Raw genomic sequence first — 24,515 nt, 5'->3', positions numbered from 1 at the left:
ATGATTTCTCAGACTGGTTTCTTCAATTCACCATCATTCTCTCTCATGGTCCCCTGACATTCCCTTTAAGCATTAACTGAACTTGTAATTGTATTTTTATTTGCTTTGCTATTTATCTCTCTCCACCACTGGTCCATATAACTTCGATTAGGTGCAGAGATAATATCTTCTCAGTTTACCTCTATATACAACGTCCTTAATGCAGTATTTGCATAGTGTGCAGTCAACAAATATCTTGAATATTAAGTGTGCTTGTGTAGTGCCTGTACACTCCATGCAGACAGATATGATGTTGGCTTCCTTCACCACTGCCTCCGCCACACATGCTCCTACACCTGATATATAGAGAATGCTAATAGTTGCAAAACAAGTGAATAAATAGAACAAGGAATTCTAAACAGATCAGAAGACGTAAATGTATTCCCAAGGGGAAAATTGAAAATTCCATTTTTTGAAAATCTGGACCAATTGTGGAATGTTTCCCTATAGAGTTTGGGAAGATACTGTCTCACTACATATATGCAATGTTTCAGGAGAATGTTTCATATGCCCATCTGTAAGTTTCATTCAGGCAGGGTTGTCCTTTCACTCCACCTTGGGGAAGAGGAGCTCCACCACAGGGGACAAAGCTGTATTTGGAGGGCCTGGGTTATGCAGGAGGAACTTGGTGGTTTCACCCTCATAAGAAAGGAATAAAAGCTCTTGCTCCCAGTAGCAGCTTCCTTTGGATTTCCCCCGCTTGAATAGATTATCTCTCTGCTCTTTATTAGCCTCTACTAGAAATGCGTGCCTGGGGGAAAGGGTTGGGGGGGACTACCTAACACTCGAGACAGGGTTTAAGGTTGAGAGTTTGGAACTACTCACTTCAACCTGGCTCTGCCCTGAGAGGTGAAAAAGAGGGAATTCTTGTGGTTTCCATGGGGTCCATCGATTTCAGGATCACAGAATAGACCTGAGTGTGAAAAAGGAGTCCTGTAGGGAGAGTAAGTAATTACCTGTCTGATTTTGTCTTCTGTACCTACACCTTCGTTAGGGACCTTGAAAAGGTGACTCTGGCTATTGTGGATGGAAAACTACTCAATGACTTTTTAAAACATCTCTCCACCGATGACCATGACAGCTTCCACACCATTCTCTACACTACTGTCAGTGTGATCTTGCCAAAAGGTGAATCTCATGACACCAAACCCCACTTAGAGCTTCTCCTTGTTCTTAGAATAAAATCCAAAATCTGCATCAAAGCCTGTAAGTCCTCCCCTTTCTCATCACACAGCCCTTTCCCTCTCATTTTCCATGTCCTCTTCATGCAGGGTGTCTTACCACTCCTTGAAATACACCATGCTGTTTCTTCCCTAGAATGTTATTCCCATGTCTTTATTCACACTTGCTCTTCGCTGTACCTGGTCCAATCTGTTAAATCAAATTTAGCCTAAAGCTGTCTCCCTTAGGTTTTTTAAGTCTGACCAAAAGGTTTCTCTGTACATCGTGAACTATAACCTAAATGCAGTTCTATACAGATTGTAGTCTACTCTTGTGTCAATCACTGAGTTTGGGCCAATCAAAGGTGGCCAACTGTTCAAACTGATTCAAATAAGGCAAACACCAAGCTGTAACCAACCCAGCTGTTTCTGTACCTCACTTCCATTTTCTGTATGTCATTTTCCTTTTTCCATCCATAAATCTTCCACCATGTGGCCGAGCTGAAGTGTCAGAGCCTGCTCTGGCTCAGGAGGCTGCCCGATTCGCAAGTTGTTCTTTGCTTAAGCTATTTTAAATTTAATTCAGCTAAAGCTTTTCTTTTAACAGTTCTCTTTGGTGCTCTCTTAATATCTACATCTCAGAATAATATCACTTCTTCTGTGAAGTCGTTCATGACCAACCCAGCCCACCGTCAGGAAAGATCAGATTCCCTCTGGCATATCCTCTAAGCACTTTATACATTAGCACTTACCAAATATATTTAAAGACCAAATTTGTAGTTCCTTGATTAAAGCCTTTCTAAAAACTAAAACCCATAGGTTCAGATAGTATAGCATTCTCATTCCACCACATATTGCCTAGTAGCCATTTCTTACAGTGTATGAGCTCAATCATTATTCATTGAAAGATTATCTGAATGAACAGATCTGATTGTGGGCATTAACTGCTATTTGATCTTGAGCTAAAGATCACTGTTCACATTTGAACATTCTGGTCATCACCATCACTTATGCTGTACTGCTATGACCTGAATGTCCTCCAAAATTTGTGTGTTGAAACTTTAACCCCATTGTGGTGGCACTAAGAGGGGGTCCTTTGGGGAAGTGATTAAGTCATGAGGGCTTCGCCTTCATGAATGGTTTAGTGAATTGTATTAGGTTGGTGCAAAAATAATTGTGGTTTTTGCCAGTACTTTTAATGCCAAAGGCCACATTTACTTTTGCACCAACCTTAATAAAAGGACTGGAGGGAACTGGCTTAGGACCTTCTTTCCTTCTGCCCCTTCACCATGTGAGGACACAGCACTCACCCCCTCCAGAGGACAGGGCAACAAGGCACCATACTGGACGCAAAGGCCAGGACTTCCACAGACACCAAAACTGCTGGTACCTTGATGGTGGACTTCCTGTGACTAGAATTGTGAGAGATAAATTTATGTTCTTTAAAAATTACCCAGTCTCAGCAACTATGACAGAAAAGATCATCACCCAAATGGCTGATTTAACTATCTCCCAGGCCCAAACCATTGTTTTTAAAATTTGGCTTAAAACCAACGATAACTTGTATCAATGTAATTTTTCCAGCTCACCTATCCTCTCATCCTTCTTTGTTCTGAGCGAAATACTTCTCCACTTCCTAAAACTTTCATTAATATATTGGGTTTCAATTCTCTCCAATATGTTAGTCTCCAAAACCGAACATAACACTAAACATGATGTGATTCTCCTATACAGAACAGAGCTAACTTCGCCCTCATTTGATATTCTGTAACTCTGTGAATTCAACCTGAGGACTCATTATGACCAAAGGTGAAAGAACAGTGCATTGAGTAAACTTCCACATGTTTACTTATTACAGTTTTAACATCTTATTCTTTGGCCTTACTTTATGGACAGATTAAGTTTAAGAAAACAACACCAAAATGGGAAATTTGCAGAAACAAAATTTTCCTGTCCATATTACCTTTAAGCAAAGATATTTCTACTTCCTATTTTCCTTTTTAGAACTGCAACACCTGTCAGGGCAAAATTTAGTTATTTGACTTTACACTTAAAAGAAATCTGAGTAGGCGTTACACTTCTCTCTCTCTCTCTCTCTCTCTCTCTCTCTCTCTTTTTTTTTTTAATGAGACAGCGTCTCACTCTGTCAACCAGGCTGGAGTGCAGTGGCATGACCTCGGCTTACTGCAACCTCCACCTCCTGGGTTTAAATGATTCTCCTACCTCAGACTCCCTAGTAGCTGGCACTTGCCACCTCGCCTGGCTGATTTTTGTATTTTTGGTAGAGGCGGGGTTTCACTGTATTGGTCAGGCTGGTCTCGAACTCCTGACTTCAGGGGATCTACCTGCCTCAGCCTTCCAAAGTGCTGGGATTACAGGCATGAGCCACCGCACCCAGCCTACACTTCTCTTTAAAGTCCTGTTGCATCGTGCCGCATTCTCTTTCTGTACCTTACGCAAAGTAAGAGATGTCAGTGGCATATGGAATCAGTCTTAGGTAAACCTTCATCTCTGTAAGTTGTCAGATGGAACAGTTTTTATAAATAAAATATTGAAATGGAGATTAAAGAAAGGGAGAAGGAGGGAAAGACAGAGAGAGAAAGGTGGAACTGAGTATATAAAAATGTTAGAACTGCCATCATTTCAACTTATGGTAACATCTTCTAAAGATAATTTAACCTTGTTAGTACCTGTCTAAAGATGTTAGATGTCTTGGTCTCATTAGTCAGAGACAAAACTTTGAGACTTTCCCTAGTAGGTAAAGCAAATTGCATATTCCTTTGATAGTATACATGCGTAATATATATATATAATGCATATTTATGCACAAAATGCCTTATTTCATTGATAGTAGTTTCTGCATTTTTCCTAAATCTTAATGCCTATAAAGATTTGTATTTTTTTCTTGATGCAAAAATTATAATTTTTACAGTGTAATAAACAAAGTCATTTTTAGATAGAGACACTTCAGAGCTGTGTGAAACTCCTGAACAAGGCCCTGTTAAAGTTATCACAGGATATCTTTTAAGTATACTTTAATTTTCATAATGTTTCTTTTTATATTCTCTCCTCTAATTTGTTACCCAGCTATACTTTACTTTTCTCTATGTGCAAGGTAAAGTGCATGAACAACTAAAGTGAGCTAAAACTTATGAAGACTGTGCTTCTCAGCTCTGCCAGACCACTTGGTAGTAGCATTAATGAATGTTTGAAAGCACAAATCATGAATCTGTGAGAAACGAAAAGGAAGACAACGTTTATGGAAGAGGAAAGAGGGGTGTTTCCCACTGCGTGTTCCCACTCAGTATGCCCCTTAACCCCTAAGTATATCACTACAGAGATAGCATTTGTCATCCGCAGACACCAGAAACAGCTCCAGGACTGTATATATTTCTCATCTCTCTCCAAGCCTCCATATTGTTTATCAAAAAGCATGGGGACGAGGAACTTCAAAGGGAATTCTTTCCTCAGATCAGCTCAGTGGGAGGCTGAGAGGGACAAGGAACAAGCTCCTGATTAGTATTTATTGAGTGCCAAGTGTTTCCTCAACACTGTATAATACACAGAGAAAGACATGGTCCATGCCCCATGGGGTTACCATCTAAATAGGATCGATGAGGTGAGGCATAATTGGCTGAATTCTTCCCCTGTGTTGATGACTTCTCCATGGGAACCCAAATCGTCCTCTGTGGAGACTGGTGCTATTCAACCAAACGTTAACAAGCGCGTTATGTCCTCTGAGAGCCTGGCACAGTCAGCCCCCTCAGGAGGCAGAGCTCTGTGTTTGTCATAACTGCCTTGTATTCAGACTCCCTCCCCAGACACTGTCTTCAATGGCCTCGGCTGCAGTCGGAAGTCAATAGACGGCTTTGTGGATGATCCAGGAGAATCAGGAAGACCCTTATTCTGGAGACAAAAGCTCAGCCTAATACTTGCAGAATTGCTCTCCTGGCTGCCATTTTTAACATATCACTTCAATGGCTACAGCTCCCCAGTGGTTCCACTGTCTCTTCCTACATGAGCTGGAGACTTGTAATGTTATCCTCTTAATGGCCAGATCATGCCCTGGCAAGCCTCAAAGATTCTCATGTCCTAACCAAGGTGCCTCACAAGCCTAGGAAAATCTATTTCTTCTTTCCCCCACTACATTTTTCCCTTCTTTTTTTGTTTGTTTTCTTTTTCTTTTTTCTTTTTTTTTTTTTTTTGAGACGGAGTCTCACTCTGTCACCCAAGCTGGAGTGCAGTGGCATAATCTTGGCTCACTGCAGCCTCCACCTCCCAGGTTCAAGCGATTCTCCTGCCTCAGCCTCCTGAGTAGCTGTGATGACAGGTGCACACCACCATGCCTGGTTAATTTTTGTATTTTTAGTAGAGACGGAGTTTCACCATTTTGGTCAGGCTGGTGTCGAACTCCTGACCTTATGATCCACCCACCTTGGCCTCCCAAAGTGCTGGGATTATGGGCATGAGCCATCACGCGTGGCCCATTTTTCTCCTTCTATATAATGCAACTGAGAAACTGTAAAAATTCACTCCTTGTAATCTCTTCCATCTCACAACCTACTTCTGTAGTTTTATGATAAAATTTATCATGTCTAAATTTTGATCTATTTTGGTTTATTTTGACTTCCCATTTTGTCACAAAAGTATTCTATCTGTATCTGCAGCTGAGGAATGGGTTAATATGATAAAACCTGATATAATGCCCTTGTGGTAGAATCCAGCAACTATTTTCTGAGTTTTCCAAGAAGTTCTCAAACAGTCGAAAACAGGTTAATAATTTGTTGTTGTTGTTGTTGTTTTATTCTATTCCAACTATTTTTTTCTAAAATTTCTTCTATTATCTTCTGTGGCTTTTTTAAGTCTCTGAGTTTAACCAAGCTAGAGGTAGGAACCATGGATTAATGCAGGCTAGGGAGGGCACAAAGCTCTACACTATTCCAACATCATAAATCCTGGAGCCAGTGAAGTTGCCTGAATTTTGGTTAGTCAGATGCTGCAGCTGCCAGAAATGGGGCCAGTGAGGCTGTCTTCTGTCATAACAATAAGCTATCTGTTTGCTAGTCAATATGTTAAGTATTTAACTAGATAGAGCCACATGGAAAAGGCTGATATATCAGTAAATGACACAAAATTGGAAGGACTCATTAAATCATTCAAAAATACATACTGAGAATCAATTATTCTCCAAGTGTAATACAGGTGCTAGAGATTCAATGGTAAGCAAAAATCAGACATTATCTCTCTTCTCTTAAGACTGCACACTCTAAAACAGAAGATAAGGTTAACGATAGAAACATACCTAAAATTGCAATTCGGTTAGGTTCTGTGAATGAGGAGTGCATAGTCTTAGGAGAGTATTACAAGGACTCTGATCTTCCCAGAGTGTCATGGGAAACTTCCCTGGAAAGTGATGTCTGAGACTAGATCTGAGAACAGGATGGCATTAAGTAGGCAAAGAATGAAGGGAAGAACCAGCCATGCAAGGAACAGCATGCCATGGGCAAATGTGCCACTTTGCTAAGGAAGAGAGAAGTAGTGATAACTTTTCTGAGTCTGCATGTCCTGATCCTCAGATGGCATGTCCTGGACCATTCAATCCTGGCACCCATCAATAATATATAAAAGTTCCCTTTTCTCTACACCCTCACCAGTGTTTGCTGTTATTATTCTCTTTTTCTTATAGCAGCCAGTCTAACTGAGGTGAGATGGTATCTCACTATGGTTTTGACTTTTATTCCTTGTGATTAGTGTTGTTGAGCATTTTGTTCATATACTTGGTTATTTGTATATCTTCCTTTGAAAAATGTCCATTTAGATCACTTGCCCATTTTAAATCAGATTATTTGTTCTTGTCCTTTTGTTTGAGTTCCTTGTATATTCTCAATATTATTACCTTGCCAGATGAATAATTTGCAAATATTTTGCAAGTTTTTTTTCTCATTTTGGAGGTTGTCTCTTTACTCTGTTGATGTTTAAAATGTTAAAAAATAAAACCCACATAACATTATAGAAAACAAGAAAGAGAATTCATATTACCCATATAAAATATACTCCTGGATCTAGATCTGGATGTGATGTGTGTGTGTGCGCATATGTTTGTGTGTGTGCATGTAGGTATGTATGTGGCTGGTGTGTGTCAGTATTCAACACTGACATTATTATTGTCATTACTTTATTTCATACTTACTTTTCATTTTTCACTAGAGAGTATTTTTCTCAGGTAACAATGTACATATCTATATTTAGCCAAAGAACATACACATTTGTTCTTTCTGGCATCCATTTGCCATCCAATTAGCATTAATTCTCAGAAATTAGATGCTATTTTACGAAAACAAAATAAACTTCCAGTGTTATCTTAAAAAGTCAAGGGAAATTCATCCTTTGAATAATGAAGGGTTCTGGTTAATGTAGAGTTACATGTTACCAAAGAGGATTGGCAGTTCTCTGAAGGAATAATTTTAAAGAGTTCATAAATAAGGGCTTCTTCAGTGTCCCTAAAATGCTGTTTAGTTCTCCAGAGATGTTCCATTTACTATGAACTCTCTTTACATACCACCAGTCCATGACTTTGAGTAACAAAGCTGCATTGACCCTTAGTAATTTCTTTTCTTTTCTTTCTTTTTTTTTGGGACGGAGTCTCGCTCTGTCGCCCAGGCTGGAGTGCAGTGGTGCGATCTCGGCTCACTGCAAGCTCCGCCTCCCGGGTTCACGCCATTCTCCTGCCTCAGCCTCCCTAGTAGCTGGGACTACAGGCACCCGCCACCGTGCCCGGCTAATTTTTTGTATTTTTATAGAGACAGGGTTTCACTGTGGTCTCGATCTCCTGACCTTGTGATCCGCCCGCCTCGGCCTCCCAAAGTGGCCTATCAAATTAAAAATAATTAGAAAACAAGTTTAATTCTAAGACTTTAACTCATACACCCTAAAAATTCTCTTATGATCCATTTAAGAATTTACAATGTCTTAAGGCCATGAAGTAATTCCATCAAAGATGATCCAGTAAGAATTTTACATGCATTTTTTTCTTTAAATAATGAAAAAGAAGGGAGTGCTATACCAAATTTTGTGCAAAGTACAATTTCTACAATAGAGCCTATCAGTTGCCTTTTGATATATTTCTCTTTCTCTCTCCACATACATATAAATATATATATTTACACACATACATATTATATATTTTATATATGTATGTTTTACACGTATATGTGTGTGATTGTGTGTGTATTTCATAAGAAAGAATTCAGATCCTCTTTTCTAAATATAATTATTTGCATTTTTGCCTTTTGTATTCTGAACACAGGTGAATGGAACCAGTTACCCTAAACCATCACAGCTACTTCTGGTGGATGACACAGGGCAGATGAGTGAGTTACAGCACTTTGTCGATCTTAGTAGCCACTCTGCTTTCACCCTAGAGCTGCCCCCAAAAGTCACCCTGCAGGAATTGCAAAGCCATCTGTTTCCCATTTCAGTCTGCTCACAGGGCAGTGTTCTGTTTCAGCTTTCTGTGGGCTGGATCCGACTGATGACATTTGAGGTAGCTGCGACCCGTAGTGATGAGGATCGCAGAAGATGATGGGCTCGTTAAGCACATCTCATTTTAGACAAACTGCGAGTGGCATTTTGTTTATATGGTTCATTTCGCCAACAAATTAGATTTCAAATTGATTGCTTTCTAAAATGGCTTTGTTCATCAATTCTGAGACCAAGCAATTACAATCAGAATCCTAGTAATTAATGGTCTCCTATATTAAAAATGTTTTTTAAACAGCAGAGCAATCATGAACTTCAAGACAATGTAAAATCTATTCTTCACTTTTTGGTCTCTCTCAAGCACTACGGGGTGTAGAAATGAAATAAAGGTCTTTGCACAAGTTTACTGTGAAAGACCTGACAGCACAGAACGAAGCTGCCTAAGCCACTTAGACCCCTATATCACATAGTTCCTGAAGACCCAGGAGAACAAAAATAAAAAGTTTAACATAGTGGACCAATGGGTATCTGGAATGGCATCATGAATGAATATCATTTGAATTATTTTACTCAAAAAGCAGTTTCTGGCAAATAGCATTTTATTTTTTTTTAATAGTAAGCAGTGACTAATTTAGTGGAATTACTACTCATTATTTAATTGTATCTTTAAAAGTAAGATTATTTTTTAGGTTGCCTCTCTGAAATCAAATTAGAAATTGAAGAAAGATGAGAGAGAACCTCTGTGGGTTTTTTAAAGTTTTGGTGACCAAGGTTTTTAATACTTCTAGCTGCACTTTCTTACTGCCTGGAGTGGCAGAATGCTTCTGAGTCTTTGTAGACTCATCATTGGTTTCAAATTCTACCTATATCACCAACACCAAAAGTCCTGATGAGTTTTGGATAATTGTCACACTCTTTCTACTGCAAACTAAAACATAAATGCAGATAACCACAAAAGGCAAATGTATAGCTTAATTAATTACTATTAATAGAAACTAGCCAAGGCAAGAAATAGCCTTTTGCTCATTATTAGAAAAGCCACTTTCAAGAGCTACATTCCTATCATATCCTTTTCATCTTTCATCCTCCCCTAAGTAACCATTATCCAAAATTTTATAGTGATCAATTTTCCGTATTTAAAAAAATAGTTAAATCATCCAAATGAGTATCCCTAACTTAGATTAAGCCATTTCTCCAGTAATTCAATAAGTCATTTCATTTCTCCAAATTCTAATTCAGAAATCTATAAAACTCACATCCTTTCACTTTCAAATGTGGTTATCTGTGTGTGGACCTAGCTCAGCACAGACAAGGTGCTCATCCATATGTTTCTTTATTCTTAAACCTTTATCTAGAAAGACAAGATGTTTTGCAGAGAAGACAGCATCGACAAAGGTCGGACCCCAAAGGAAGGGGAAGACCCCATGAAAGTTTGCATAAAAGAGTAACACAACAAATTCAAACTTGATTGGCATACTATGAAAGAAAATCTATAAAGGGGATTTAATCACTCTAGCTAGTCATGAAAATGTCAATTCAGAAATGAAACACTTTCAGTCTTAAGCACTATAGAGTCTGCAGCCTCCAGAACTCAGGTCTTTTAAAAATCTCAGCTCTGACTCTAATGGATGGTGTGACATCTGGTGAACTACTTTAGGATTTGGGATTTCTGATTCGAAAAGAAAAATAAATTGTCTTTTAACTCAAGCCTTTCTCCACATTGTGTGAAGATGGAGAAATAAATCTCAAAGACAAAGGTACTTTCTAAAGGTCAAATCGCAGAAACTTAGATGTTCTGGTTCCAGTTCTGATTTTTTTTGGACCAACACAAGTAGCTTCTCTTCAGAAAGATTGTGTTTATTCTGTATTTCCCTTACCCAAAAGCTTGTAGTGGTTTCTTGCACCTACTAAAAAACGTCCAACAGTTTTTATCAGGCATTCTTATCCAACGTTAGTCCTCTGACATTGCTTGGTAATGAGATCACACTTTCTTCCATTAGTTTCTTTTTCTTTGATTTTTCAGAGGGGAAATATATTCTAGCAGCCTCTTCTCCATCTAATGAGTAGAATTTCTGAAGTAGATTCTTTGGTTGCTGAGCAGAATTGTGAATGTGAGACTGTGAACCAGAAGCATCTTGAGACTCTGAGTTGAGGTAGTATGTTGGGGTCTACCAGAAGGGTAGGAGAAGCAATGCTGCCAGAGAAGCCATGGATAAGGTGTTTAACATCAGAAAGAGATTTGAAGAAAACAGAGTGGATCAAAGAGAGATCCATGATGCTGGGTTAGGTAAAGTGTCCTGAACCTTCCTTTGAATCTCCTCACATTGTTTTAGGAAAATATCAATTTCTTGTGTATGTCTTGTGGGGAATCAAGTGGCCCTGAGCTGTGTCAAAGACTAGAGTGGTGCTTCAAGACTGGCATAAGCACACAGGCTACCCACGTGGATCTGGACAATTGCTAACTACAGTAGACCTCCTTTATCTATGCTCTTCACTGCATAAAAATATTCTTTCCTTTCTGCATTAATATAGGTATGAAAGTATAATCAATTAATGCCTACTATACTACCAGTACTGTTCAAAAACTTCACACGTATTATGTCATTTAATTCTCATAATACTGTATAGTACTGTTATTATCCCTGGTTTATAGATGAGGCTCAGGAAGATTAAGTAGCTTGCCCAAGACCTATGCTATAAGTTATAAAGTGGGTATATGAACCAGTCAGCCTGGCTCCAGGGCCCATGCTCTTAACCACTACACTCCTCAGCTCTTTAATATCATTCCTCTGGTACACATCAATCAGCTATCCTTCCATGTGACTGTATCTTATTTTCTCAACTTAATGACGACATCCCTGAGAATAAGCAAAGTTTTCCTTTTCCTCTGTTTATCTTTTACAGTTTCTGTAGAGCTGGTCATTTTGGTGAAGTAAGGAGTTTGCTTAGTACTCTCTAAATTTTTTAAAAAAGAATAGCTTATTCACTTAGCTCATTCACTTAGCAAATGAAATTTGATTCCATATGCCAATGCATGGAATATATAAAAGCAGAGCTTCTCTAATGGAAGTCAAATAAATTGTCTCAGGTCAAAGAACCAGTAAAAATGCTAAGAAATGTTCATCTAAGACCCTCTACAGCATAGTCCAAATTCTTACCTACTCCGTAACCTCATATTATAAAACCTTCTCAAGCCATTAGCCTTGAGACTTCAGAATAGAATATTGCATCACCTGATTAGGTAAGATAATATGTAAGAGGATGACTTTTTATAATTTTCATACAGCTCATTCAAGAGTAAGTACTGAGTGTTGCTCTGAACTACCAAGAATGAAGCATGTCTGACAGCATGAGATAGTTCCCTACACATCTATATTTTAGGGAAGTAGAATTTGGAATTATATAAAGATGTCTGTGGCTGACAACTGGAAATGTCTGAAAATTTCAAGAGGTTGTAAAATGTGAATGTTCTATATGAGATTGTGAATTACTTAAGGCTAGAGGTTTGAGGCAGAGGCACCTGATAATAAAAGTTTGAGGATGATGTCTGTCACTTCTGGGCAGAGGATTGGACTATAGGCTCTTTTCCTTCCAATCTTAAAAGTTTATAATTCAAAAAAATGTGTGCCATTCTGTCATTTTAACAGAAACTAATATTGTGTGCACATAAAAGACGTTTAACAAATGCCATTGGATCATTTGATCTGGACATCAAAATTACACACACACACACCCCAATAGCACTATTTATAGGATAATGCTAAGAACGTTATGCATGTCTTAGTAATGGCACTCATTTAAATTCCTGTCTTCCTACAAGGATATAGCAATCCTTTCTATAATTTAAATTCAAATTGACAATATTCGGATTTCTCATTAGAAACAATAATTTTCTGACAAATGATTCTCCATTTGCCCAAAGAGCATAAACTCCAATATTTCCTTCATCATCAAGCAAAATTTATACTTTCTTTCCAAATTAATACCTCCATTTCTATTCAAAAAACAGCCATGTTACATAAGGAAACTAAGGGCTTACATCTTTGAATCGGTTTAATGTCTATTGCAGTTCCTTCTCTTGGGTTTTTAAGATTTCTAGAAAGATAATGCAAATCAAATTGTGTGAGGAAGACACAAATGCCTCTTTCATTCATAATAAATTGATCTAAAAAGCTTACTGATCATCCTAATGCTACATCTGGACTTGGTGTTATCACATGGAAATTCATTACAGAAAATATACTATGCAGATTAGGATGGCTAATGCAGCATGCAGCTATAATTTGTGTTATGATTTAGAATTATACTTTCTCATCTAAATGAAGATTGCTTTGACAGGCATTCATCAGCTACCTCCTGTTCTGGCATTTGACTCACAGTATTTGGAGCAAATATTTATAAGAAATACCTACCCCTGTAAAAGGCATGTTCATGAGGTCATATTATTTGCCTAATTCCAGCAAACTAAACAGTACTTTGTTCTACATCACATTATTTTATCCAGCTACCAAGAGAAACATTCGCTCATTAACAAGCAAATTAAGTTTCCATATCAAATGGTAACTAACTCATGATCCTCTAAAGTAGTCTTGTCCAAAAGAAATAAATGTGAGCCCCAGATACAGGTCACACATGTAACTGTAAATTTTGTAGTGACATTACAAACAGTAAAAAGAAACAGATGAAAGTAATTTTAATAACATTCTGTTTAACCCAATGTGTGCAAAAATATTTTTATCTCAACATATTTGACTTTTTTCCTTTTCTTTTTTTCTTTTGTAATAAGTCTTTGAAATCCAGCATGTATTTATTAATAGCACACCTCAATTTGGACCAGACACATCCAAAGGCTTCATAGTTCCATGTGACTCACGAGTATTTTAAATCCTGGCTTCATCACAAGCATTAACAAAGAGAGCCAGCGGTTCCTGTACTAGACAACACAACTCTAAGGGCTACATTTTCATTTAATTTATCATAAATTGTCAGTCCCTACTTATTTCAGCCCTTTTCCTATTATAAGCAATGAAAGTAGCCACCTAAGTAAGATTCAGCCTCATTCAACCCTAGAAAAGTGAGAAACAATTCTGGCAGAATATTAAAATTTCCAGCCATAATAATAAATGAATTAAGAAGTAGTCTAGACTTTAACAATGCAAATTCTCATACTTTAAGGAAAGAGAACAAGAAATGTTCTCAGTCTCCCTTAATCTTATAGACTGCAGATGGCTAATCAGTTAGGCTAGTCCCTCCCTGCCTACCTTCTCTTTGATACCAAGAGTATTTGGTTTTTGGTTTGGTTTGTTTCTTTAACCTGCTAACTATGCCAATGTATCCTAGTGGAGCTCAGCTCTGTAGAACAGAACGCCACCTGCAGATGACAAAGGTTAAAATTCTTAACCTAACTCTGCCTTCTACATTCATTCCCTGAATCCTGCTGCCCTCAGACCCAACAGGAAAGAGAAATATATTTAATAAGAGAACTCTCTGTGCTACACAGAGCTGTATATAGCCTGCGGATGTTCTCTGTACAACCTGCACAGTGTTATTTCATTGAATTATTTGTGAATATTTAACAATCAATTTTTTGTGTGTGTAAAAAATTAGATCTGTTGACTCCAAGGCTCAGTTCTTGCGTGGGATCACAGAATCATAAGCATCTAACCCAACTCATTCTTTGGAATTGTGATGCCCCTTGCTGGGTGTGCTTGTGTTATTGGATTTGGACCGCTGAGTGCAGCCAGGGATAGAGTCAAGGCTTTCCATCTTACTTACGCTGCTCATGGCTCAATGTCAGTTTGTGTCCTGCCTCTGGGCTGGCACCCTGACAGTAGACACTGATGACTTGGCTTGCTGTAATTATTTTTCCTTGGTCACCAAGTGCACATGAAACAAAGCCATGATTAATCTCTGCTGTAGAACTTATTCAAGAATCAATAGTCAGTCTGCTATTGAATTATATATGAAGCGAAGCACTAACCCAACAAAGAGACATGTATGTTTATCAGTATTATGTATAAAATTGTATTGGATTGGACAGTGAATATTCAGTTTGCACCTTGCAATTCAATAATATAGGTATGAGTAATTTTTTTGAAAGTTGTGCTTCCTAAACTTCATTTTCTCCCTAAATCCTCAAACTTTCCCTCATTCAGTTTGTAAGAAAATCTTGATTATTGAATTAATGCCCCTATTTTGGTCACGCTGCTTGTATTGGTTTCCTAGGACCACCATAACAAATGATCACACACTGGGTGGCTTGAAACAATGGTAATTTATGTTTTCTTTCTTTCTTTTCTTTTCTTTCTTTCTTTCTTTTTCTTTCTTTCTTTTTTTTTTTTGGCAGAGTCTCGCTCTATTGCCCAGGCTGGAGTGCAGTGGCGCGATCTGGGCTCACTGAAAGCTCCACCTCCCGGGTTCACGCCATTCTCCTGCCTCAGCCTCCCAAGTAGCTGGGACTACAGGCACCCGCCACCACGCTCGGCTAATTTTTTGTATTTTTAGTAGAGACAGGGTTTCACCATGTTAGATAGGATGGTCTCGATCTCCTGACCTCGCAATCCGCCCGTATTGGCCTCCCAAAGTACTGGAATTACAGGCGTGAGCCATCGCGACCAGCCGGTAATTTATGTTTTCTGAGATCTGGTGCTAGAAGTCTGAAATCAAGGTATTGGCAGGATCACACTTCCTGCAGAAGCTTGGGGGAATCCATTCATGCATCTTCCATCTTATTGTATATTGTTTAAGATTTTTGCAATTAGACATTGGATTGAAAAAGACTTGGGTTCCAATCCTGACTTCATCATGTACTACTAGCTGCATAGAGTTATACAGGAGCCGCACTTCTGAGAGCTTCAGTTTCTTGACTGTAAATTAAGTTTAATAACAGAAATCACCTCATAGAGTCATTAGTGGATTTAAGTGAGATGATGCTTATATGTCACTTGAAACAGAGGCTAGCCCATGGTAAGTTTAGAATATATTCACAATATTTATTATTAGGGATATAGTTTTTAGAGTTATCTCACATAAAGAAGAATAGTGAGTTCTTGGGAACTGTGTCTATAATTTGATCTCTATCAGTATGCCATGATACACAAACAAATGCTTAATGCAGCAAAACTTATATTAACTGAAATCCATGTAATGATAATTAAATCATATCTATTATTTAGGAATCAATATACAAAACTTTTATGCAACTTTCTACCAAACTATTACTTCCTATTCACTATAGTTTAACTATACTGATTTCTAAAAAAAAAAAAAGCATCAAATTCAAGAGGACCAATATACTATTCAGCTTGTATATGAGTATGCCTGTTACAAACTGTATCTTCCTTGATGAAACAACTTTAATTCCCTCTCACTGGTGAATATATATCAGATTACCACAGTCTGTGTAATTCCATCTGCCTCTAAATTCTTCTCATACTTAATGTCTTGCCAGATATTCACAATGTATCACATGGAGCCATTATTTTCAAACCGTGGTTTGTGATCTATGAGTGCATTATAGAACCAATTCAGTGGATGGCATAGAAAAGATTTTGAAAAAGGAAACCTAATAGAATGCAATGTAGTACAGTACAATGCAATACAATACAATACAATACCACAAGTAGAACGAATGAGAATAAGTATTGTTTTGTGCAACTTGTTTCCATTTCATATGTACATCTGCATAAATATGTCTAGATGTTCTGGTAGATAATGTAAAATATATATTTCTCAGAAGTTGTAAGTATTCACTCAATAACATGTATCCATTACAGACATTGTATATGTATATTCCACATTGTAATAAATCACATTGTTTTGCCTCAATTCTTTTTCATTTTTATTTTTTCAACTTTTTTATTTTGAAGAATTTCACACCAAGAGAAAACTGGAAAAATAGTAGGATAAACACAATATATACTTCATGTGGATTCACCACTTTTTAATATTTTTATGCATTTGGTTTCTCTCTCTCCACACACATATATTATCATTATTTTAATTCCTCTTCTTCTGAACCATTGAGAGTACGTTACAGGTATAATGGCTCTTAGTCCTGTAAATACTCTGTATGTATCTTCTAAGAACAAGGATATTCTCTTGACCTAACTATAGTACAATTACCAAATTTTAAAAATCTAATATTAAAAACACTCTAACATACAACACGTATTTAGGTTGTGCCAACCTTCCCATTCATGTCCTTTACAATAACACCTTTTTTTGGCCAAAGATTCAATCTAGGATTATGCATTGTATTAAATTTAGCTTTGTAGGTTATACAGCTGAGATCTGGTCCTAGAGCAATTTCCACTACGTCATTTCACCTCTGACAGGCATTGATTTAAAGTTCATTTTGTCTGATATTAGTATAGATACTCCTGCTCTCTTTTAATTACTACTTACGTCGAATATTCTTTTCCATCCTTTCACTTTCAACCTGTTTGTGTTGTTAGATTTAAAATGAGTTACTTATAGACAACCCATAGCTGGACAATGGTTTCCAGGGTGAAGGAGGGCATTGCTTCTTTGCTTATTTTTAACCTATACTGCCAATCTCTGACTTTTGATTAGAGAACTTAATTCATTTGCATGTGAAGTAATTACTAATCAGGAAGGACTTCTGATATTTTGCTATTATTTTCTACATGCTTTATAGCTTTGTTATTACTAATTTCCTCCATCACTATCTTCTTGTCTTGAGTGAGTTTTTTGGGTGAGACATTTAAATGTCTTTATCATTTCCTTTGTGTTTATTCTTTAACTATTTTATTTATGGTTACTACGGAGATTATATTTAACATCCTAAGTTATAACAGTAATCAGAATTCATGCCAGGTTAACTTCAATAACATACAAAATCTCTGCTTCTTTAATGGCTTTGTCCTCACCCCTTTCAGTTGTGGATGTCACAAAATTGCATCACTATGAATTGTGTATCCAAAAACATAAACTAATGCTTTTAATACATTAATCTCTTAAATTATGTAGAAACAAAATACAGAGCTATAAATCAAAATTATAATAATACTAGCTTTGAGATTAATATACTTTACTATATTAGTCTCTTAAATCATGTGAAACACAAAAAGTAGACGTATATACCATTATTACAAAGATACTAAATTTTATAATTGCCCATATATTTACCTTTACTGAGATCATTATTTCTTCATACAGCTTTGAGATGCTGTATAGTGTCCTTTCATTTTAGAAACTCTATCAGGGACATCTAGTGGTAATGAACTTGCTCAGCTTTTGTTTATCTGTGAGTGTCTTAATTTCTCCCTTACTTTTAAAGGACAGTTTTGCTGAACATATAATTTGTGTTTGGCAGACTTTTTTTTCTCTCTTTAGCATTTTGAATATATTGGCTGACTGACTTCTGACTTTCAAAATTTTGGATGAGACATCTACTCATTTTCTTAGGATCTTTTGTATGAAATGAGTCACTTCTCTATTGCTGCTTTCCAAATTATCTCTTTGTTTTTCAATAGTTTGATTGAAAAATATTTCATGTGAACCTCTTTTAGTTCATCTTACTTGGAGTTTATTGAGCTTCTTGGATGTTTATGTTCATGTATTTTCTCGAATGTGGGAAGTTTCACTGTTATTTTAAAAAATATTATTTCTATTCCCTTTCCTCCTCTGAGAAAAAATGCATATATTTGGGACTCCTAAAATGTATATGTTGACTTGTGTGATGATGTTCCACAGATCCCTTAAGCTCTGCTCACTTATCTTAAATATTTTTTATTTCTGTTCCTCCCATTGAATACTTTCTATTATTCTATCTTCAAGTTTGTTAATCCTTTCTTCAGCCTGCTCAAATCTGCGTGCTCAAATCTGCCCTTGAATCCCTTTAATGAAATTTTTATTTCAATTATTGCACTTTTCAGCTCCATAATTACTTTTTGGCTTCTTTTTCATTTTTTAAAAATCTTCTTATGGATATTTTCATTTTGTTCATATGTCATTTTATTGACTTGTACCATGTCTTTATTTTGATATTTGAGGATCTTTAAGATGGGTGTTTTATTTTTAAAATTTATTTTCATATTTTTTTAAATATTTAATTGTGTGGGTACGTAGGTATCTATATTTATGGGGTACATGAGATATTTTGACACAGGTATACAATGTATAATAATCACACCAGGGTAAATGAAGTATTCATCACCTTAACTAACTGTCCTTTGTTTGTGTTGTGAACAATCCAATTATAATCTTTTAGTTACTTTTAAATGTACAATAAATTATTGTTGGCTATAGTCATCCTGTTGTGCCAGCAAATACTCGATCTTATTAATTCTATCTGACTATACTTTTGTACTTGTCAACTATCCCCTCATTTTCCATCACCAACTACCCTTTGCAGCCTCTCATAAACATTCTACTCCCTATCTCCATGAGTTCAATTGTTTTAGTTTTTAGATTATTAAAATAAGTGAATAATGCAAAGTTTCCCTTTCTGTTCCTGGCTTATTTCATTTAACCTAATAACTTCCAGTTCCATTCATGTTCTTGCAAATAACAAGCTCTCATTCCTTTTTATGGCTGAATAGTATTCCACTGTGTATATGTGCCACATTTTCTTTATCTGTTAGTCTATTTATGGACAATCGAGTTGCTTCAAATTTTGGCTATTGCTAATAGTGCTACAATAAACTTGAGAGTGCAGATATTGCTTTGATATATTGATTTGTTTTTCTTTTGGGCATATACCTAGCAGTGGGATTGCTGATCACATGGCAGCCCAATTTTTAAATTTTTGAGAAACCTCCAAACTGGTCTCCATAGTGGTTGTGCTAATTTACATTTCCATCAACAATGTAGAAGGGTTCCCCTTTCTACACACCCTTACCAGCATTTGTCATTGCTGGTCTTCTGCATAAAAGCCATCTTTATTGGAGGGAGATGGTAATTCATTGTAGTTTTGATTTGCATTTCTCTATGATAAATGATGTTGAGTACCTTTTTGTATACCTGTTTGTCATTTGTATGTCTTCTTTAGAGACTTGTCTTCAGATCACTTGTCCTTTTTTTAAGTCAGATTATTAGATATTTTTTCCTATAGAGTTATTCAAGTGCCTTGTTAATCCCTTGCCAGATGAATAGTTTGCAGATATTTTCTTGCATTCTGTGGGTTGTCTCTTCACTTTCTTGATTGTTTTCTTTGCTGTGCAGATGCTTTTTAACTTGATGTGATTTCATTTGTCTATTTTTCCTTTGGTTGATGGTGTTTGTGGAGTATTACTCAGGAAATCTTTGCCCAATTCAGATGTCCTGAAGAGTTTCTCCCATGTTTTTCAATAGTAGTTTCATAGTTTGAAGTCTTAGATTTAGGTATTTAATCCATTTTGTTTTGATTTTTGTATACGACGAGAGATAGGGATCTGGTTTCATTCTTCTGAACATAGATATGCAGTTTTTCTAGCACCATTTTTTAAGAGATCATCTTTTCCTTAGTGAATATTCTTGGCACCTTTGTGAAAAATGAGTTCACTGTAGGTGTATGAATTTGTTTCTGGGTTCTCTATTCTGTTCATCATCTATATGTCTGATTTTATGCCAGCACCATACTGTTTTGGTTACTATAGCTCTATGGTATAATTTGAAATCAGATAATGTGATTCCTCCAGCTTTGTTCTTTTTGCTCAGGATAACTGTGGCCTTTCTGGGTCTTCTGTAGTTTCATAAAAATTTTAAAATTGTTTTTACTCTCTGTGAAGAATGTTATCGGTATTTTGATAGAAGTTGCTTTGAATCTGTTGATTGCTTTACGCCAGGGCTGTTCAATCTTTTGGCTTCCCTGGGCTACATTGGAAAAAAAATAATTGTCTTGGGCCACACATAAAATACTCTAGCACTAACAATAGGTGATGAGCTTTCAAAAAGTCACAAAAAAACTCATAATGTTTTAAGAAAGTTTATGAAATTGTATTGGGCCACATTCAAAGCCATCCTAGACTGTATGTGGCCCATAGGCTGCAGGTTGAACAAGCTTGCTTTAGGTAATATGGACGTTTTAACAATATTGATAGTTTCAATCCGTAAACATGAAATATCTTTGAATTTTTTGTATGTCCTCTTCAATTTCTTGCATAGATAGTTTATAGTTTGCATTGTAGAGTTAGTTAATTCTTAGATATTTTGTTTTATTTGTAGCCGTTGTAAATGGGATTACTTTCTTGACTTCTTTTTTCAGATTGTTCACTGTTGGTATATAGAAATGCTATTGACTTTTGTATGTCGATTTTGTATCATGCAAATTTACTGAATTTATTTATCAGTTCTAAGAGTTTTATGGTGGAGTCTTGAGATTTTCCCAAATATAATATTGTATCATCTGCAAATAAAGATAATTTGATTTATTCCTTCCCAATTTGGTTGCCCTTTATTTCTTTCTGTTGCCTGATTGCTCCAGCTAGGACTTACACTAGTATATTGAATAAGAGTAGTGACAATGGGCATCCTTGTTGTGTTGCAGATCTTAGAGGAAAGGCTTTCAATTTTTCCCCATTAAGTGTGATACCAGCTATGAGTATGTCATATATGGCTTTTATTATGTTAAGGTATGTTTCTTCTATACCCAGTTTTTTTAAGGGTTTTTATCATGGAGGGATGTTGAATTTTGCCAAATGAGTTTTCAGCATCAATCGAAGTAATTGTGTGGATTTTGTCCTTCATTCTGTGGACATAATGTATTATGTTGACTGATTTGCTTAAGTTGAACCATCCTTCCCTCCCTGGAATAAATCCCACTTGGTCGTGATGAATGATCTTTTTAATGTGTTGTTGAATTTTCTTTTTAGTTTTTTTTGGGGGATTTTTATATCAATGTTCAGAAGGGATATTCTATTTTTCTGTTCTATTTTTCATGTGTTTTTGTCTGGTTTTGGTATCAGGTTAATGATGGTCTTGTAGAATGAATATGAAGTATTTCCTTCTCTATTTTTCAGATAGTTCAAGGAGGGCTGATATTAGTTCTTCTTTAAATATTTGGTAAAATTAAGCAGTGAAGCCATTGGGTCCTGGGTTTTTCTTTGGTAGGAGACTTCTTTATTACAGCTTCAATCTCATTATTTGTTATTCATCTGTTTATGTTTTGGATTTCTTCATGGTTCAATCTTGGTAGATTGCATGTGTCTAGAAATTTATCCACTTTCTCTATGTTGTCTAATTTTTGAAATATAGTTGCTTATAGTTGCCTCTACTAATCCTTTGAATTTCTGCAGTATTGGTTGTTTCCTTTTTCATCTCTGGGTCATCTCTTTTTTTTTCTTAGTCTGGCTAAAGCTTTTTCAATTTTGTTTAATTTGTCAAAAAGCAGACTCTTTATTTATTGATATTTGGCATTGTTTTCATAATTTCAGTTGCATTTATTTCTTCTCTAATCTTTTTTTTCTTCTACTAATTTGGGGCTTGGTTTGCTCTTGCTTTTCTCATTCTTTAAGATGTATCATGAGATGGTTTATCGAAATTTTTCTACCTTTTTTTGATGTAGATGCTTATGGCTATAAATTTACCTCTTAGTACTGTTTTCACTGTGTCCCATGGGTTTTGGTATGTTGTCTTTCCATTATCATCTGTTTCAAGAAATTTTTAAATTTTTTTTCTAATTTTCTTCATTGACCCATTGGTCATTTAGGATCATATTGTTTAATATTTGTGTGTTTATATAGTTTCCAAAATTCCCCTTGTTATTGATTTCTGGTTTTATTCCATTGTGGTCAGAGAAAATACTTGATATAATTTTAAATTTTTGGATGTTTTCAGTCTTGTTTTGTGACATAATATATAGTCTATCCTTAAGAATGCTCCCTGTGATGATGAAAAGAATGTGTGTTCTACAGCCATTGCATGAAATGTTCTGTAAGTATCTGTTAGGTCCATTTTGTCTACAGTGCAGATTAAGTCCGATGATTCTTTGTTGATTTTCTGTCTGAAAGATCTATCCAATGCTGAAAGTGAGGTGTTGAAGTCTCCAGCTATTATTGTTTTGGGTCTGTCCTTTTAGCTCTGAAATTATTTGCTTTGTATATCCGGGTACTCCAGTGTTAAGTACATATATATTGACAATTATATTGATATATGTTGTTATATAACAATTACATTCATATATATTGTTATATCCTTTTCCAAAATTGACCCTTCATCATTATATAATGACAGTCATGTCTTTTTATAATTTTTGTCTTGAAATCAATTTTGTCTAATATACATATAGCTAGCTACTCCTGCTCTTTTTGTGTTTTCCATTACATGAAATATCTTTATCCGTCACTTTCTTTTCCATATATGTATGTCTTTATAGTTGAAGTGTGTTCCTTATAGGCAACATATCATTGGATTTTGTTTTATTATCCATTTAGCCACTCTGTATTTTTTTTATAGGAGTGTGTAACCCATTTAAAGAAACTTAAATTATTAGATGATGGTTAGATAATTATCTATGATTAATATAATTATCATTAGGTATTATCTATCATTATCTAATAATCAATTTAAGGCCATTTAACAGTAGATTATTGATAATAATTGAAAAGGATTGATTATTAAGTCATTTTGTTATTTATTTTCTGGCAGTCTTGTGGTCTTCTCTTCCTTCTTTCCTTCCTTTCTGTCTTCTTTTTAGGGAAGGTGATTTTCTCTTGTAGTAGGTTTTAGTTCCTTGCTTTTAATTTTTTTCTATCCGTTGTTGAGGTTGCCAAGAAGCTTACAAATATCTTACAATCCATTATTTTAAACTGATTACAACTTAATACTTATTGCACAAACAAACACAGAGAAATCTAATAAAAACTCTACACCTCAATTTCATCCTCCCACATTTTGCTTCTATTTCTATCCTCTTGTACTCTCTGTCTGAGAAGTTGTAGTTATTTTTGATAGGTTACTCTTCACACACCAGAATTACAATGTTATAATATGCTGTGGTTTTTCTTTGAACTTACTAATACCAATGAGTTTTGTATCTTCAGATGATTTCTTATTGCTCATTAGCATTCTTTTCTTTTATGTAGAAGAATATTCTTAACATTTCTTGTAGGAGAGGTCTGGTGTTGATGAAGTCCCTCAGCTTTTGTTTGTCTGGTAATGTCTTTATTTCTCCTTCGTGTCTGATGAACATTTTCAGTGGATATACTATTCTAGAATAAAAGTTTATTTTTCCTTCAGCACTTTTAATACATCATGCCACTCTATCCTGGCCTGTGAGGTTTTCATGAAAAAGTGTGCTACCAGATGTATTGGAGCTTCATTATATGTTATTTGCCTCTTCACTCTTGATGTTTTTAGAATCCTTTGGTTACCATTGACCTTTTGGAAGTTGTTTATTAAATGCCTTGAGGTAGTCGTCTTTGAGTTACTTTTGCTTGGTATTCTATATCCTTCTTGTACTTAGATATACACATTTTTCCTCGGTTTGGGGTATTGCGTTACCCTTTGAGTAAACTTCTTACCCCTATTTCTTAACCTCCTCTTTAAGGCCAACAACTGATTTGCCCTTCTGAGGCTATTTTCTACATCTTGGAGGCATGCTTTATTCTTTTTTCTTTTGTATCTTCTACAGCCTGCCTTCAAGCCCACTAATTCTACTTGATAAATTCTGCTATTAAGAGACTCAGTGGCATTCTTTCGTATGGCAGTTGCATTTTACAATTCCAAAATTTCTGCTTGATTCTTTTAAACTATTTCAATCTCCTCATTAAATTTATCTGATAGGATTCTGAATTCCTTCTCTGTGTCATATTGAATTTCATTGAGTTTTCTCAAAACAGCTATTTTGAATTATCTGCCTGAAAGGTCGTATATACCTGTCTCTCATCCCTGGTG

Source organism: Trachypithecus francoisi, unplaced genomic scaffold (genome assembly GCF_009764315.1).
Source record: "Trachypithecus francoisi isolate TF-2019V2 unplaced genomic scaffold, Tfra_2.0 Lachesis_group1, whole genome shotgun sequence".
In the NCBI taxonomy this organism is placed as follows: Eukaryota; Metazoa; Chordata; class Mammalia; order Primates; family Cercopithecidae; genus Trachypithecus; species Trachypithecus francoisi.
The sequence above is the reverse complement of the archived record's forward strand: the minus strand, read 5'-3'. Positions refer to the sequence as shown.